This window comes from Callorhinchus milii, unplaced genomic scaffold (assembly GCF_018977255.1).
Source record: "Callorhinchus milii isolate IMCB2004 unplaced genomic scaffold, IMCB_Cmil_1.0 Scaffold8, whole genome shotgun sequence".
In the NCBI taxonomy this organism is placed as follows: Eukaryota; Metazoa; Chordata; class Chondrichthyes; order Chimaeriformes; family Callorhinchidae; genus Callorhinchus; species Callorhinchus milii.
This window is the reverse complement of record NW_024704749.1, coordinates 11829755-11847832: the sequence shown is the minus strand read 5'-3', so window position 1 is coordinate 11847832 and position 18078 is coordinate 11829755. Positions and strand designations below refer to the sequence as shown.

The 18078-nt window shown below is 41.4% G+C and overlaps 1 protein-coding gene across 2 annotated transcripts in view; it reads right to left on the bottom strand.

Annotated features, from left to right (window-relative positions):
• Positions 1 to 17982, bottom strand: part of tango2 (transport and golgi organization 2 homolog (Drosophila)) — a 48306-nt gene extending 30324 nt beyond the window's left edge. For both annotated transcript variants that reach the window (XM_007901785.2, XM_007901784.2), the window contains exons 1-2: positions 17814 to 17982; positions 10159 to 10296 (exon numbers count right to left, since the gene is read on the bottom strand). The gene's annotated coding sequence lies outside the window, so the exon portion shown is untranslated. The remainder of the gene's footprint in view (positions 1 to 10158; positions 10297 to 17813) is intronic.
• Between the last annotated feature and the right edge of the window lie 96 nt (positions 17983 to 18078).

Sequence of the window (18078 nt, the reverse complement as noted above, 5' to 3'; positions counted from 1 at the left end):
ATGGCAACAGCATTGAAAGTTCAATTAAAGGGGAATGGAGGCTTCACTATTCTTCCCTCCCAAATAACAAGACCCCAATAAAGTGTTGGAATAAGACTGGCATTCATGCTGATCCTAGAGCAGATGATCTCAGAACCTTGCAAGTTTTTTTTCTTCTTTGCAAGTTATTTTCAACCACAGTCAATCCCCAGGTGAGAATGCAAGCAAATTAGTTGCTAAGCTCCTGTCTATACTGACTGGTGAACCTGCTGCCAGGAGGTGTGGGGAACAGCACAGGTTGACTTATCCGCTGCATCTTCCTGACTCTCTGTGGGGAACAATCTCACTTCTATTTGGCACAGAGCCCAGCCAGACATCTGAGAGAGGGAACTCAGAGAATGCAGAGAATCTTTAACAATGCCATCAGTGCACCTATGCTGACTAGAATGCATTCTGTGAGGGTTCCACTCAATCCTTTTCAAAGTGTGTCCTATTTAGGTCAATCAACTTATTTGCTTCTCGCCCCATAATGCTTGGCGGCCGATGGCAATCATGCAGGGATACTGGAGGAAGCATGAGTTAACATTTGAAGATGTTTCCTGCAGAATTAGTACAGAAATGTAAAAAACATGACTTAATAGGAATGTGAATCTTAATTATAAAAGGGCAATGTGAGGACTTTTCTATGGGTAACATTAGCCAGGATGCAAAAGTACTTAAAACATACAAACAGGAGGAAGCCGTTCAGCCACTCGAGCCTGTTCCGCCATTCTATTAGATCATGGCTGAGCTATACTTCAACTCCAATTACCCGGCCTTACCCCATATCTTTTGATCGCCTCGACCAGCAACCGGGTTCCTACTTGATGATAAGTAAACAGAGGCTTATGGGGTAAGGTTTCACAGGCAATAGTTCCTGCATCTCTTTTGCTGTACAGATTGGGTTTTGGCAGCAAGCTGATAGCAATGGTGTCATTTCAAATGGTGTTTGATACAGCCGGCTAACGGTTTGGATAATATTACAGACAGCCATGACTGTTCTGGGAAGCAAGGATTGCAATAACACCTTCATAACAAAACCTATTAAAGTTGAAATATTAATAGTAACCACGTAAAGCAAGAGAGACTGGATTTGAACGCAGAAAGATTCTATGATGAGTGCAGTGGCCATTTGGGAGTCTTCATGTGTGACAAATGACAGAAAGCTTTGTGAGGTACGCATAACGTTGAGGTCACAAGGCAATACGGGTCTTGCTTTTTGGGATATGCAACAGGAATTTATATTTAAATTAAAACACTGGTATGAAAGAAAAGCTTAGCAAAACTGACACACACGAGGTGACATGAAAATCGATGTCAAAGGTCTACGGAGAGCCACTGGTGTTAGATTTGCATGAAGAATCATCTGAAGGGAAGATGCTGTAGGAATGCTGATGCACTCACAATGCACAAGTCTCCTTGAAATAGCAAGGAAGTGCTGGAGTCCAATGATACAATTCAAAGAATTCACATTGTTCCGGCACCTCACTTACCAACAAATTGGGAATAAACAGTTACGAGTTATCACATTTTCTCCTGTTGGCTGATTCCAGTCTCTCCATACCTGGAGAAAATCTGATAATAATAATAATCTTTGCATCTGATATAGCAAGAATTATTATTATTATTATTATCCTTCCCACAGCCACCAGAAGGTTTGGACCACCCTAGTCAAGAACACGCTCCTGAGAAGTCCATCTGGGAAGTTCAGAAACGGGTGGAAATGGTTAAGAGCATCAACCAGCAGCATTCTTGCCCAGCCAGGCCCAGGTGGCTGCTCATCACAATGCTTAAGTTGGAATTAAGTTACCTGCCTGCTCTTTCAGCAAGTAAACAGTTTGGAGCATGGATCAAAGGGAGGAGAGAACGAGAAAAAGAGGGGGAGAAAGCAAATTCGAACATGATTTTTTTAGAAGGCAGCTTGGAACTCATTATGACTGATAAGATGTTCTGCATATTCCAAAGTGACTCTTTGCAAGTATAATTTCATCTTAATACATGTACGGAAGGAACCCTGATCCTGTGGGCTGTGAAGTTAACACTAACCGTTATAGAACAAAATCAAGTGACATACGAACATAATAATAATCCTTGCATTTGACATAGACGTCTCAAACGCTTCAAAGAATATAACAACAACTCGGATTTATATAGCGCTCTCCACACTGCACGGCATCTCAGAGTGCTTTACAGTAACCGATCCCGGGACCGACCAGGGGGAGGGGAGGTGACCAAAGACGCGGTCGAAAAGAAAGGTCTTCAGCAAAGACCTGAAAATGGGAAGGGAGGGAGCGAGACGAAAGGAGTGAAGAAGGTAACTCCAGAGCCTCGGGATATAGAGGCTGAAGGTACGGCCGCCGAGGGAGGGGCGGAGGACTCATCGGACGAAGAGGAGGCCAGACCCAGAGGAACGAAGGCAACGGGTGCTGTTTTGAGGAGAGAGGTCAGAGAGGTCGGGGGGTGCAGAGGGACTTGAATACGAGGGTGAGGATCTTGAAATCAAATATATTCCAAAGTGAATTGGCTGTATATTTTGTGAATGCAAGACAGCAACCGATTGTACTAGTCACTTTGGACTTTGGAATATGCAGAACATCTTATCAGTCATAGTGAGTTCCAAGCTGCCTTCTACAAACAGCCATGGATTAAGTTTATTTATTTGTTTGTTTTTGAAGGGATTATTAGCCCCAGAAAAGTGATCTGCGAATCAACTTAACAACTAGGTTCCCATGAGATGGAAAAATGTTAAATCATCTTAAACATATGCATTATTAGTGTCCTAAATTTGATACATTTAATTTGTAACTTCTGAATTCAAAGTATTTTTTCCCACAGTTTCCCTGTAATGACTTTTCACTGACTTCTGGTTCAGCAACGAGATCTGAAATTACCCTCGAGAAATTATCAGCAACATTAACATTCCTGTGCTGTAATACAATCAAAAAGATGCTAATTTTCATTCCAAAGCTCCCGTTTCTTCAATACTTTATTTTCACTGGGGCAGCAACCGTTTCCTTTTTAGAAAGGGAATTAAAGCTTCACATATTCGACATCAAAAGCTTTGAAGCTTGTTTGCAATTATTTTAGTCAAAGCCCTGTGTCCCTCAGTTTGTCTTAATCACATGTAAAGAAATAGGCAGACGGCAAGAAAGCATCATTTCACGGTACAATTAGCTGTAAAAATAGGAAAAGGACAAGTACTTAATACAGATGCAGTGTAAAGTGCTGAGCCAGTGAACCAACTGTTGTAGCATTGGCTGCCATGTTTCACCCACAAAAGATAGTTAATCCGCTTTACAGTATATCCCGTGAAGAGCTTTGAGACGCATCAATAATGTGAGAAGGGATATGTGACCGCGTGGTTCTGTGTGGCAACAACATTTATACAGTGCCCTAAATGCGTGGTAGCGTCTCAGAGTGTTTAAAAGGCAAATTATTTGGCCTTCCGTAAGGCATGGTATGATGGTTCCATTCTCACCTTTGGTCCAAACAGATGATCAGATTTTCACACACAGATAAATAAATCTCTCTTTATCTGGAATTGGGTGGGACAAGGGGAAATTGGCAGATGGAGCAGCTGTGAAGCTGCGGCTGAATTGGAAGCAGAAGTAAATGAGTGAATGAATGGGAAATATATTTTCAGGTATGAAGATATTCTTGGAGTCTTCAGTAACTAAAATTTGTATTCCATAAGGTCTCTCCTCAGAATGCATTGTTGCAGTTCAAAGCCTCCCAAGTACATTGCACTGAATTCCTTGGTTAATGAGATTGAGATAAAGAGACAGTGCAAAGACTGATGCTCGAAATTAAGAGATATATGATGCCAATTCTTTACTCCTCACGGAAAGTAACTTTCCTCAAAATGCAAGGAACACAATGGTGCTTTATCAGCAAGTCCGTCCACTAACTGGACCCTGAGCAGCTTTGCCAAAACCCATGTCACGGAGACATTGTCTCTTGTCAAAATTTAACATGTTCTCAAAGAAAAAAAATGATGGGTTAAACCTTTCTTAAGGGTCCCCATTGGCACAAACGAAATAGGAGTAACCTTATCAATCCAATATGAGATGCAATGATACAAACTCCACTGCTAAAAACGCAAAGCTAGATTACAAGAAGCCTTCCTTCTAATTTATAGTGGCACAATGGGCACTTGGGATGTCCTCCTGATGTGAAAGGCCCTATACAAATGTCATTTTGTTGTTGTTGATATTGAAGGACTTCATTTCACAATTAGGTGACCTATTTTATACCTTCCTCGTCTTAAAAAAATGCTCCTTTGTGACTGGCAGTTTACTCCTGGCTGCTTCACAAGAATTTAAAAGTGAATCATTCTTTCATGATGGATTTCAAACAGAACGCCTACGGATCTGTGCTCGAGTCTCGATAGAGCATTGAAGGAATAACTCAGGAGAGAAAGGCAGAATCCAGCCGGAAGCAAACTGTGCCCTCTTAAGGTACTAACAACAGGGCACCGACAGCTTGCAACAAAAAGCAATAACAGACCACTGACCAAGATTGTGTGCAGAGTAAAGGTACACTCGCAATGCACAAAAGGACAAAGTGCAGCTCACGCCTTGTGTGAATCATCGCAGGTACCCGAGGCAGTATCATCAATAATGCTTTTGGAAAGCAACCAGATGAATGTTTCCAGTGAGATAAGAGGCTTGTGAATATATCCAGTTGGTGCTTGATTTAAAAAAAAACATCTAAGAGCTCTTTTATTGGATAGGAAAACTAGGTCGAGGAGATACTGTAGTCTGGTTCAATGCTTTCTTCAGCCACTGAGCGAACGGGGAGGGAGTAAGCGAAAACTGTTCCACTGGAGGCCACGTTTTTTTTAAATTCAGTCACACCTGAAATGTTAGACCCTATTTTTCCTCTTCAAATGCTGATCGCTATGCTGCCAAACTCCAGCTTTCAATTTTACATTTCACCCACAAGATACATCCATTTACAATATATTCTGTGAAGCGCTTTGAGACGTTTCAACGGCTTGATAAGGCGCTATATCAGGTACAAAGATTATTATTATTATTTCCTACAATCAGAGATTTTCTTCCCTCCCTCCCCCTCACATAATGTTCCGTTGGTTTACACTACTTTAAAGAAGATTTGGACCAATTAAGCAGATGGGTCACAAGGAATGGCAGATGGACTATAATTGAGATAAATGCAAGGTGATGAAATAAGGGACAGTAAACCCTGCACATAATTACGTGTTTTTTTATTAGCAGAGGTGGAGAGAAAAAAAAGGATTTAGGTGCACTTATTGATCTTTCCCTGGAGATTTCCAGTCAACAGGAAGCTTAACAAAGCTTATCGAATGTGAGATTGCATCTTGAGGGCATTCGGCTAACCTTGTATGGCACACCATTCACAATACGATGTGCCCTACTTTTACAAACACATTGAAACCGTGATTATATTATACAGGAAGAACTTAAGAGCTGAAAGTTGCAAGAAAATGGCCTTCAAAGCTAAACTTTTCACCAGTATGATTAAAGGGGGAACTGAAGTGATAAAGATTTGAGAGGCACAGATAATGCAGACAGATGCAAGCAGGCTATCTGTCCGGCACAGTAGGACCAGAAGTGGACAGCACAGGTTTGAAAAGTGAAAAGCCTCAAGCAAGATGTGAGGTTAGAATTTCCCCCCCCAACAGTGCTCGCTGGGTGGAACAGTCTCCCATCAAATACAGTTGTTGCTGATTAACTTCCTCAAAAAGAACTGGATAAATATTTGCTCTGGGGAAAAGCACTGGAGGATAAGGGGGAAGATTGAGATGAGCAAAATGGCTGGGGCTGTGGGACCAGTGAGGGAGTAAAGCCGGATCTGAGCAGTGGAGATTGGGAATGGATAATGATTGCAGACTTTTTATTTAACAATATTAACCCTTGCATTTGAAACAGCACCTTATCACATCATTGAGATGTCTCAAAGTGCTTCACAGGATATACTGTAACGTGAAGTGACTGTGTATTTTGTGGGTGAACAAGGCAGCTAGTTGCACACAGCAATGTCTCACAAACAGCCATGGAGTGAGTGACCAATTTTATTTAATAATAATAATCCTTGCATTTTGATATGGCACTTTTCATGTCGGGAGGACGTCCCAAAGCGCTTCACAGAATATACTGTAAAGTGAATTGACTGTATATTTGTGGGCGAACGCGGCAGCCAATTGCGCACAGCAATGTCCCACAAACAGTCATAGATTGAAAATGACCAATTTATTATTGTTTTTTTTGGAGGGATTATTATTAGGCGTGTTGGGTAAGGAAACTTGCCCAGGGTTTCGCCCTGACCTACCTGGAATTGAACTCAGGTCTCTCGCTTACAAAGCGAGTGCTCTAACCACTGAGCTACAGGACTCCACAAGTGACTGTTGGCCAGAACACCGGCAGAGAGAAACTCCCTTCTCTATTTTTTGATAGGTTCATGGGATCTTTAATGTCCACCTGAATAGACGGACGGGACCTCGGTCTAATGGCTCATCCGATATTTGGTAACCTTTGAGCACCAGAAAGCAGAGCTCTCCATTAATAATAATCCTTGCATTTTATATAGCACCTTATCACCTCTTTGAGACATCTAAAAGCACTTCAAGAATATACTGTAAAGTGAATTGACTGTGTATTTTGTTGGCGAATTAGATGATTGAATTCAACAAAAGGTAGATAGGTAGATAGGTCTTTCACAACCTGAGAAAGGAGTGGATTTTATGGGAACAAATGCTGTTTAAATTATTGCATATTTAATCTCAATGCAGCAAGAACCTTTAGCTGCAAAGATACAGATTATGAGTGTTATTAAAATACATTGCCTGATGAGCTTGCTTCCTCGCGAGAGATACATTTCCTCTCGGCTACTTCTAGGGTGCTCCATTTTTCTCAAACATGAAAGATGTATTGAATCACCTTGACAAACAGAACTGGAGGTTTTTGTGGTAACACAATTAATAACTGGACAAATACAGGCACTGTAAGTTTCAAGACCATGGGCCACAATGTGGAGTCCTGTAGCTCAGTGGTTAGACCACTTGCCTCGCAAGCGAGACACCTGGGTTCAATTCCCTTGGGCAGGTTTGCTTACTCCACATGCCTAATAATAATCCCTCCAAAACAACAAAATAATAATAAATTGGTCATTTTTAATCTACGACTGTTTGTTGGACACTGCTGTGCGCAATTGGCTGCCGCGTTTGCCCACAAATATACGGTCAATTCACTTTACAGTCTATTCTGTGAAGCGCTTTGAGATTTCGGGAAGACGTGAAAAGCGCTCTATCAAATACAAGGATTATTATTATTATGACACAATATTCAGCAGTTCTGAACAATATTGAAGAGAGCAGGTAGGGTGGTCCTAGCTGCACAAGCATGAGGAAAGCTTGCAAGATAGTGCTTTCAACTGCAAGCGATGAACAGTATTTTTAGTTTAGTTTTAGCTAAACTCCAGTACCTAAACCCATGCTCTGAGGTCCCTAAACCTTGGCTCTTGCCAGCTTGTGACAAATATTCTCCAGCATCAGGTAGTGGGTATGTCCCTCCAGGGAGAGAGAATGGCACATTCCATTCCAAACACGGGAATGGAATTCTCCGTTTAGTTTGGGATACTCTTAAACTTAGTGATGGGTTTCCGCCCGTGATACCAGATTGACCAACAAAAGACTGCAAGAGATGCGCAACTGACTGGACAGGCGTATTTTCCTTCACGCATTAATTTTACATAATTAAAATTATCTGACACCTATGTTTTTTGTTCTATTTCAGTTACTTTTTAAACATTTTTTTGCTGATGTCTTTTTTGGGGAAAACTAGCTGGGAGGAATTACTGAGTCCATCAGTGGAACAAAGCTTAATTAACATCCACAGAAATAGTTATTCATCCAGGGAGCCTCAGTTATTTTCAGGGCTTGAAACGGTATGTGTAATTCAATTCCCTTGCACAGTTGGACTCGAGCTATTTCTCTCTAAGCCCAGTTCACTCAATTATCTCAGCACTCACCACTGGAACAAAAATATTCATAAGTAAAGCAGAGAGAGAGGCTGGCACTGTGAGTTAGGGTACTTGCTTTTCACCTCTGGGAACTGGGTTTAAATCCTGCTCACAGTGACAGCTGACAGCCTCCTTTCTATGCTAGGAATCGCAGTTTCTGTGAAATGAACTTGGATAGGCTCGCCCAAATTTCTTTATTACAGTTCTGATTCATTTTTAAAAGTCAAAAAGCTGCCCTGCTAAAAAACGCCAAATGCGTTGTGGAGTCCTGTAGCTCAGTGAGAGGACCTGGGTTCCACTCCTGGGCAGGAAGAAACGGTAGTCAAGTTTCCTTATTCCACACACCTCTGCTTAACTAGCAATAAGTAGAAACCCGTTTGTTAGTCGATTGGCGGATCACTTTTCTAGGTTAATAAACCCTTCAAAATAAGTGAATAAATAAATAATAATTTGGTCACTTAATCCACTACTGTTTGGGACACTGCTGTGTGCAATTGGCTGCCGTGATTCATGAAAGGCGCTACATCAAATGCAAGGATTATTATTATTACTAAATACCTCAGATACAGCATCATGATGTTAACTCTAGTATTAGAGTGAAAAAGAGTGCATTTTACAAACTTGCTTTGAGAAAATATAGAGGTAAAAATTACACCTGAGTCGAGATTTACTCTATTTTTCCTCACATTTCAGGGTATGTGGCGTTTCTTTCAAGAACCACAGAAAAACAGTTTGAAAGCTAGTACCAAATTGAATGGAAGGAATTAAATGCTATTTTCAATTTTAATTGAATTTAAATCACAGATCTGGATTTACATTGTGGCTCCCATAAACAGAGATTCCATGCAGCTGAAATGCTCTGAGGAGACACACCTTATGAAACCAGGCAGGCCTTCAGAAATCCAAGGCATTGTTGATGCCTTTATTTCAATGAGGCTCAGAGAGCCATGCTCCTCATCCTTTAAGTAACAGTTCAAAGGGGTAGAGTCGTCCTAACTGGACAGTGGAGTCCTATAGCTCAATGGTTAGAGCACTCGCTTTGCAAGTGAGAGACCTGAGTTCAATTCCAGGCAGAGGGCGAAACCTTGGGCAAGTTTCCTTACTCCACACAGAGCCTAATAATAATCCCTTCAAAACAAAACAATAATAAATTGGTCATTTTCAATCTACGACTGTTTGTGGGACATTGCTGTGCGCAATTGGCTGCCGCGTTCGCCCACAAATATACAGTCAATTCACTTTACAGTATATTCTGTGAAGCGCTTTGGGATGTCCTCCCGACGTGAAAAGCGCTATATCAAATGCAAGGATTATTATTATTATTAAGTACTATAATAATAATAATGATAATAATCCTTCCATTTGATAAAGCGCTTCATCATGTCGTTGAGAAAAAGGATTCAAAGATATCTCACAGAATATATTGTAAAGTGAATTGACTGTATATTTTGTGGCCGAATAAGTGCTGAGAAATATGATAAAATGCATATACATAAATTCCCCTCATTCCCTCTCTAAGTGCACAGCAGAAAACAAAAATGCAAATCGCTCAACTCAGGTAGCTTGGAGAGGCTGATGGGCAGTGAAGAGGAAATAATCACCCAGGCTAGAAACTGTCTTTTCACATTAACTGTAAAAACTGGTGAGCGTGAGGATCACTAAACATGTCTCTCAGTCGAGTCTGGGCCTGTATGCAAATTAAATCTTGTACAGCAGTTAAACTGAATTTGTAATGACAGACAATCAATTGCAAGTCTCAGAACAGTGATAAAGTGTTCTGGGCTTCTGTTTAAGCTGTGATCTTGATCAGTTTCCCCAGTGTTGGAGGAGACAAGGGGAAGGGATGGGAAGGGCTCTTAAATTAACAATGTTCAGTCACGGATTTAATTAAAGACAATAGAAATTGATCTGTCTTTCGATTAATAACGTTTAATGGAATAACTGGTCCAACAGAATTGCCAAGACTCAATTAAGCTCCGTTAAAGCCCATATTCGGAAGATATTTTGTTGAAATGTTACAGTGATATTTCCAAGAGCACTATTTCACTTAAATGCAACTGCGTCAATGTAAGCAAGGATTTATCTATCAAGTGTCTCAGAACGAAAATGTTGTACAGAAGGAAAAAAGAGTGAATTTACCAGCGAGGAATGATATTAACGCCTCCAGAAATGTAGAGCTATTCTGCAGAAGCTTGTTGGCACTTTGACAGGTGTGGTGCAGGTTTGTCGAGAGTACTCTCCATACAGGTTCCAGATCTTGGGCTGGACTGTCCCTGGCTGAAAGTAAGAGCAAACAGAAAACAAATGGTCAGACTGAGAGCTCATCTGGTAAACCTTGTGGCTCAATCACACTGCAACAGTACCTGCTTCTGTATTGCAAAAGTCACTTTTCACATCTGGGCAAAGAGAGCTCTGTGCATAACTGCTGTCAGGCCAAGTACTAAGTCCTGTCAACTGGTTACATACTTAAAACAAAAACAGAGAGAGCTGAGAAAACTCAGCGGGTCAGGCAGCATCTATGGAGAAAGGAAAGTGAGTCAACGTTTCGGGTCCACGACCCTTCGTCAGGACCGGGGCATGTTGGGAGGGAGAGGTTTTTAAGGACAAGTTGAGAGGGGGAGGCAGGACAAGGAAGACAAAAAGAGAAGACAAAGGAGAGAATGTGTTTGTTGATGGGTTAAAGAGGTGATAGTGGCGTAAAAACAAAAGGGGGGATTGTAAAACAAAAGTGGGGGTGGGTTGAAACAAAACTGGGGAGAAGAGGTGTTTTCCCAGCTCTCTCTGCTTTTTGTTTCAGATTTCCAGCATCTGCAGTATTTTGTGTTTTGTTCGTGGTTACATACTTAATCTCATCTCTTGATGACATAACGGGGGGGGGGGAAGTTTTCTATTTACGAATACACACAAACAAACTTAGAATGCAAAACACAAAATACTGCAGATGCTGGAATCTGAAACAAAAACAGAGAGAGCCGGGAACACTCAGCAGGTCAGAAGGGCCGTTGACCCGAAACGTTGACGCAATTTCCTTTCTCCATAAATGCTGCCTGACCTGCTGAGTTTTCCCAGCTCTCTTTGTTAGAATACAAAGTCCACCACATAGCTTAGGACGTGAAAGTTTTTTCCCCGTTTTTTTTTTTAAACAGATGATTGAGAATCTCTGCTGTTGTTCCAAAGATATGTGGAGATTTTACAATAAATTGATTCAATCCCTTGCCTCATAATTGTTTTACTTGGTTCAAATTGATGCCTATTACTGTACTATAGAGGGATTCGGGCACTCAACTACCATATCAGTGATCCACCTTCATTTGAGCACTCCTCCCTCAGGTTTTAATAATCTTTCCATTTGTTATAGCACCTTTTTACATCGTTGAGAAGTCTCAAAGCGCTTAAACAGGATAAACTGTGTATTTTGTGGGCGTAATGCAGCAGCCAGTTTTGCTCACAGCAGTGTCCCACAAACAACCATGGAGTGGGTGACCAATTTTATTTGGGGGATTGTTGGCCAGGACAATTAGTTTAAAAAATGATTTTAAAAAATGTCATTCCTTAACCCTACCTCCTGCATTGGAGTATTTCACCCTGGATTTGATCAGGAATGATAATATAATAATAATCCTTGCATTTGATATAGCGGTTTTCATGTCTTCTCGACGTCTCAAACAGAATATACTGTAAAGTGAATTGACTGTAAAGTGAATTGACCGTATATTTGTGGGCGAAACACGGCAGCCAATTTTCTTCCAATCAGCCAATGATCTTCCCTCGGGATTGAAATCCTCTGCATAAAACGGACAAAATTACTTCACTCCGTCTACAATTCAGCACAAGAATGTGTGGAACTTGGTGGGAGTTCACTTTCAATGAATCAGATTATGTCTGTCCATCAAAAGTGCCATCTGTATTAACAACAATTTGGAAAGACTCTGGATTCACTAAAAATCGATGCCCATTTTCATTTGTGCTTACAACACCCTTTTCGTTTACTTTCTTTGCTTCATTCACATGAAGGTCACTTTGGGATAAGGCAAATCCCTGATAATAACTGTGATAGCACTAACCGCAAGCTCCACTTCCATTAACAAAGTAATCTGACTGCTAAATTTACTTGCACCTACACCAAAGCTGGCCGAAAGCCAGGAGGAATGAAGGGGGAAGAGAGTGGAAAAAAGGCAAGCTGATTCCAAAGCGGCAATTACAGAGCCCAGAGAACACACTATCCATCCATTCCCTTGGCGATGTGACAAACTGAATACCTAAAACAGGGGGAAAATAATATATTACTGTAAGTCATTTTGCCATCTTCAAGTCTTCAATACCAACAGCAACAACAATAAATCATATTTGCATGGTGCCATTCACAGAGGGAAAACATCCCAAGGTGCTGGACAGTCAGGAATTTGGGATCCCGAGGGGCAGAGGACAGGGAGGGTAGGGATAGGAGGGTGACCGAAGGCGCAGTCGAAGAAGGTCTTGAGGCGGGCCTTGAAGAAGGCAAGGGAGGGAGCAGGTGAAGGGTACGTGGGATAGAATTCAAGAGGTTGGGGTAGAGTGGCTGAAATAGTGACCTAAATGAACCTATTATTTGAATCACATTTAAAAAAACGTAGTTTTCAACTCCACGTTCAGAAAGACAATTCACCTTGAACCCTTTTTACCGCCACTAAAGATTAGTGTGTTCGCACCTGGCTTAACTGCTGAACAATATATTACAGGACAAAGTAGCAATCCGTCACAATAAAAATTGATGGGAGAAATTCGCATTTCGGGTGGCTTGAGGTCATGGTTTTTGAGTAAAAAAAAAGGTGTGACTAAAGTCTTGTGTGAAGTGAGTTAACACCATCAACTCTTAGACTTCCAAGTCTGCCGTTCCTCAGCGGAAAGCAAATAAATACTGTCCTTTTTTTAAATGTTGCAGATGATGATTGTGTTATCCAAGCTATGAATATAGTAGAAGGATGTAATCTGGTCAAATATTGAATATGTTTGTGCACATGTCCTCCCATTGACAAACATTACTGGTCCACAGAGAGATCGCTTTTCCTTCATTATCACCTTGTGCTTCCCATTCCTAGTTTGCAATCCAGCCAGCTAATTTGCAATCCATTTCATTAAATTAATGTTGCTCACAGGTCTCACACATGGAGCTCTGACAAGCAATGCTCAAATAAACTACTGGTCGACATACGTTTAGGTATCTCGTCAAAAACTTTCCGTACTTCTGTGTCACAAGACCTTCCAAATCCATGTTCATTATGGCCTCAGCACTCTATACTTGAGCAATGGCGTCATCCTACATAATGCTTTCAAGTGTTTCTCTATAGACTAACTTCTTTGATCTTCAAGTCTCGATCCTGTTCCGAACAGCAGAACAAAATGTGTTATCCCGCGGATTCCAATGTTACTAGAGCCTCACCTAGTTCCCTGTCGATCCTCGGACATGTCCTTGGAGATATTTTATGCAACAGTCAAATATTACAAGTGATATCACCGATACGATAATACTGAGGTGCAGGTTAAAATGATAACAAAGTATAACAGGAAGCTGTGCCGTGTATATGGTATGCATTTTAATATCATAACTGGATTTATTTGTGTCTTATCTCAGTATTACTGTACCATCTTGGGTTTGGGAATGTGTCCAGGCCTTTGAAAAGGCAACACTTGAAAATCAACCAGTAAGATACATACAAGAGATCAACCTCTTGATTTTCCCTCCCTTCCTCTGGAGAGCACTTTCCGGTTTAGGCAGCTCCCACGTCGGTTCCAAGGACGGCCTGAAGTGCTCCCTCACTGAAACTCAGCGGAAGCGACTCCTCATGGTCAAGGAAACCCTTTAAGATGGAAAGCTGCAAGTTCCCAAGGAATGAATAGCAAAGATTTCTGTACTTTTCAGGGAGCTGTACTTTTTAAAAAATATATTTTGTGCTGTAATAACTTAGGGGGCTTCGACTTTTAAATACTTCTTTCAGAATACTTTCCCTTTAGTCCCTGTACATAATTATTAACAATTAATAATGTTAAAATACACAGTTAAACCACTTTACAATACACTTTACAAAAGCGCTTAGAAACATCTCAACGATGTGATAAAGCGCTATATCAAATGCAAGGATTAATATTATTAACATACTGAATAAATTGTTTTTAAAAAATTAGGGAATGTTACATACTATTATTATTATTATTATTATTATGTGCTCTTCCAATTGAAAATCTTTTTGAAATCAATACTAAGGTACAGTAAATGTGAATATAATTTTTTTTAAGCTTCTTGATTTCAACACACTCAGGAAATAATGCTCAATTAGCCAGCCAATTTGACAGTCAAGCAAGAGTTCACTATAAAAGGGTTCCAACCATTTGCAAACTAATTACAAATTGGTCTCTGAAATACAAAATGAATAAAGTCAAAGCAGAATCAGCAGTTTTCTCCTCCCATTCAAGTACGGAAAACGAAGGGTCTTTTGACTCGAGAGACATAAGATGCAAATGCCATTATGGTAATGGCAGCATTACAGGTGGCATCAAAAGTAATTAAGCAAGCAGCAGTGACTGTTAAACAGTAGGCACATTTTTAGTATCATTTCAGCCACAAAACCATTAAAATAAGTTATGACCATCAATGACGGCGGTTATTGCTAGGGATTTGTTTCTGCAATGCCTGACTTGGAGGATGCCCAATTTCAGGAGAGCTGTTTAGGATAGTGAGAGTTTTGGTGAAGATTACTCAAAAGACAGGGCAAAGGTGTAAACACTGGCAAGAGGTGTAGGTTTAGCAGGTTAGGAAATGGTGTGCCATGTACATGCACGCAGAGGGAAAGGGAACAGAGTGCTGAAAATTACTTAACAACAATTTACATTTCTAAGCCCTAAGCCTAAGCCCCTTCAATGTTGGGAGAATGTCCCAAGTCGCTGGACAGTTAAGGATTTGCACCTGAGCTGGGGGTTGGGATCAGGAGGGCTGGAGGGCAGGGAGGGTGGGAGCAGGAGGGTGAGCAAAGACGCTGTAGAAATGGAAGGTCTCGGGACGAGCCTTGAAGGAGGCGAGGGAGGGGGTGATGTGAAGGGACTGTGGGATGGTGTTGCAATGGGTGAGAGCAGGAAGATTGAAGGCCTGTCCGCTGATGGTGGGAAGGGACAGACGGGATTCGTGGAGCAGGCCAGAGTCTGCTGAGCAGACTTAAAATGGGAAGGAGGAACAAATAATGCTGAACCTTGGAAAAAAACACCCAGCCCTACCAGTTTCCCTCAATGGCACAATTTGTTTTGCATTGCGACACAACAGCATGGTCCCCAATTTAATCCTTAGTTAGTTAGTTAGGTAGTCAAACTTAGCAGAGGGAAGCTACACAGGTTCGCCTCAGCATTACCAAGCTGACAAGTAAAGGGAAAATAGGCAAGATTCCTGTTCTGAAATTGTCCAGCACAAACATCACGAGATGTTCACGAACACAGAGAGATGTGGGCTCAAATATAATAAAAGCCGTAAATAAGGTTTCCAATGACGGAAGAAAAGACAATTGGAATATAACGTGATCATTGCATTGAATGACACATCTGGTCATCATGATGTGCAGTGCATAGTTCAATCATCTGTGAGTCACAGTGACCTTGAATAACTAAAAAAAAAATCTGGAACAGTGTTGTCATGAAGAAATTAGGAAAATGATAAAGTAGCACATGAAATTCTTGTGCAGCTGGCATACGAATGGGATTTCTCAGCTAATGAAGCATAATGTTGAGCTTGGGACACTTTGTGCTTTGTCCTCATGCACTGCAAAAATCACCAAGCAGTACAACGTACAGGTTTTGTCCTAAGTCTGTGTCTGGAGAACATCTTTTAAGTCATGTAACACTAAGGCGTTACTGTGCTGTGGTGGCAGTGGCAGTGTTTGAAGCAATTTGAGATGATTAATTGGCAATAATACAAGAAGCAGCTCGGCTGAAGTCATAATAATTTGATAAAGCATCTAATCATGCGGTCAAAACGTCTCAAAGCGCTTCACAGGATATATTGTAAAGTAGATTGACTGTGTTGTAGGCGAAAAGTAGAACTTTTCCAATAGCTTCTAAGCACCAGTGCTCTAACCATGTGAGAAAATGATAATTGCTGCAGCTTTTATTTAATAATATACCTCTTTTCGCAATAAGGTAAAAAAGTGAAGCTCATTAAAACCTAGCCGTTTCGATTACAGAGGGCTACGGATTCTAAAACTCATTTTTCTAAAAATAATTCATATCATAGTGTCATCATAAAATTCCATCATAAAATACATTTGATTGGTACTGAAATTGACTCAATTTCTGTGTAGTGGTTTTCTGTTATATAAAAGCACAAAGAATAATCAATACTGTACATTTTAATTTAACCTTTTAAAGAGTCATTGCTGACATTTTAAACAAAAAAACATTTTATCAAATTAGCTGCTACAAAAGGCAAAACGTAAACGAAGAATGATAAAAGAAATGACCAAAACTGGTCACACGTTTGGGAAACATACTTGTTGCTTTCTATGAAAAACAGTAGGTTAAAATAAACTACATCCCACATCTTGTGATAATCAAAAGGTTATTTGGGATCATTCGATGGTTAATTAGTAAGAATTTGTGGTTTATACCCTTGTTCAATGGGAGACCAAATGGGAGATAAGATAGCAAATACTATTGTATTTTAATACAGTCTATCTGATAAACGCCATCTTCAAAGAAAAGAAGAATCACTATAAGATCAAAAGAATGTTTTTATCATATACATTCATTCTGGTAACACTTCAAAGAACGCCAGTAGTTTGTGCAGCAGCAAATATGACATATATATATATGGCTCAGCACAAACTCCCCAAGTGTCATCAGGCAGCACTGCAGACACAGTGGAATAACATAATAATCTTTGACCTGACTTTACCCATAAAAGGTAATAATACCCCTTTCAAACAACCTTGTTGATCCAATTATTACCAAGAGAACAAGCAGTACCTGTGTGTGTGTGTGTGTGGGGGTGTGTCTCCCTCCTCCACAGATACTCAACCCATAAAACAAGGGGAGGTGTTTACATACACCGGGACTTACTATGTGTCATTCACATCCCAACCCCAACTGAACTGGTAACAGCTCAGCACATAACAAGGAAATGATTAACTCGGAGCTACTGTCAACAAAAACGGAATCGAGGACATGTCAGTGATACTTCCGAATCATAATAATAATCCTTGCATTTGATATAGCGCTTTTCACGTCGGGAGGACGTCCCAAAGCGCTTCACAGAACACACTGTAAAGTGAATTGACTATATATTTGTGGGCGAACGCGGCAGCCAATTGCGCACAGCAATGTCCCACAAACAGTCGTGGATTGAAATGACCAATTTATTATTGTTTTTGGTTTTGGAGGATTATTATTAGGCTCTGTGTGGAGTAAGGAAACTTGCCCGAGGTTTCGCCCTCTGCCTGGAATTGAACTCAGGTCTCTCACTTGCAAAGCGAGTGCTCTAACCACTGAGCCACAGGACTCCACATAATGTTGACAGCGAGAAAAAAAGTGCCCCCCACTCCCCCCCACCCCCTCCCCACTGACAATTCCTTCCCTTTGGGGCCTAACTTTTTTCAGTTGCCCGACCTCCACCTCCACCCCCCAAAAAAGGGGGTCTCCCGACTGTCAAACTCCTGTCGACCCCCCATATAAACCGCAGGTCGAACCCCCTCTTCCTCCACCAGAGGCCGCGGGAAGGGGTTCTTTTTTTTCCCGACCACCAGGACCGGGGTTCGAGCCGAAGAGAAGAATGAATTCACCTGTGGCCCCGCGCGCGCTCTCTCTCTCTCTCTCCTCACTCGCTCGCTCGCTCTGACCCCGGTCACTCCGGTGGACAGTCCACTCCCGCCGGACGCTGCCCCCCTCTCTCTCCGCGCTCCGCTTGAACAAGGCGACCAGTCACGACCCACCCGATTGGGCCCCACCGGCTGAACCGTTTGACAGACAGCGAGGTCGGGCCTCTCGTTGGTCCAGGTGGACGTCAATCAAACGGCGCGTCGCATCCACCGCGAGAGGGCGGGTGGA